Genomic DNA, 1028 nt, shown 5'->3' with positions numbered 1-1028 from the left:
GAGCCATCTCCCCGGCCCACAGCAGGGTATTTTAAGCAGCTGCGGTGGCAGGCACGGTGCTGTGCTGTGGTGCGACCCACTGCTCCTCTAGTGCTCACGCGCGGCTGGCACCAGCCTTCATCTTTCACAGACGTGGAGGAGCGGGCGTCGTGTTAACAAGAGGGGCATCCAGGGAAGACCCGGCCCTGCGTCACCTGGCCTCTCCCACCTCGGGCCCGCCCTGCTGGCCGGCCCTCTCCTGCTCCCCCTCTAGTTGAGCCGCCTGGCACCTGGGTTGGTGAGGGTTCCTGTTCTCCTGTGGGGTTGCTAGTCATCCCTAGATAGCAAAGGCCTGACGTCATCAACTTACAGCAAGAAAAGTGATACCCGACTCCCAGGATGCGGGGTTGCAGCCTGTGACTTCTTGGCGCTATCACCTTCGGACCTGGGGAGAAGCAGCAGCGTGGCGGAAGAGCATGGCAGACTTGGGCTGCCGGCCTCATGGCCAGGATACAAAAGAGAGAGGAAGAGGAAAGAACTGTGTCCCCAGTGTCCATTTCAGCTCCCCTATCCTTGACCTAAAGGTCTCCCCCTAGGCTCCGCCTCTTAAAGGGCCCACCACCTTCTACTAGCGCCAAAGGTTAAGGACCAAGCCTTCAGCACACGGGCCTTTGGGGACATGCAGCTCCCAACTACTGCACCCACTGGCCACTGTGGAGCCTGTAAGCACTCACCCTACTCTGGGACCAATTCGAGTGATGTGAGGAGAGGTGGGGTCCCACCTCCACGTCCCCAGCATGGAGCACACAGTAGGCACTCAGCAAACACTCGTTGAGTAAGTGAATGAAGGGATGGGTGAATGTGGCAAATGCAGGAAGCATGTCACCGCGGGGGACTGTCCTTATGTGCACTGGGACAATGCTGGTGTTCTGTTGTGTCCTGATTCCACCTATAAATGGAAGGTGAGGGGCTGGGAAGATGGCTCAGTAGAATAAGCACTTGCCTGGCAAGTGCAAGGGCCTGAGTTCAATTCCCGGTTCCACCAAAAA

Source organism: Octodon degus, unplaced genomic scaffold (assembly GCF_000260255.1).
Source record: "Octodon degus isolate 3935 unplaced genomic scaffold, OctDeg1.0 scaffold00077, whole genome shotgun sequence".
NCBI lineage: Eukaryota > Metazoa > Chordata > Mammalia > Rodentia > Octodontidae > Octodon > Octodon degus.
The sequence above is the reverse complement of the archived record's forward strand: the minus strand, read 5'-3'. Positions refer to the sequence as shown.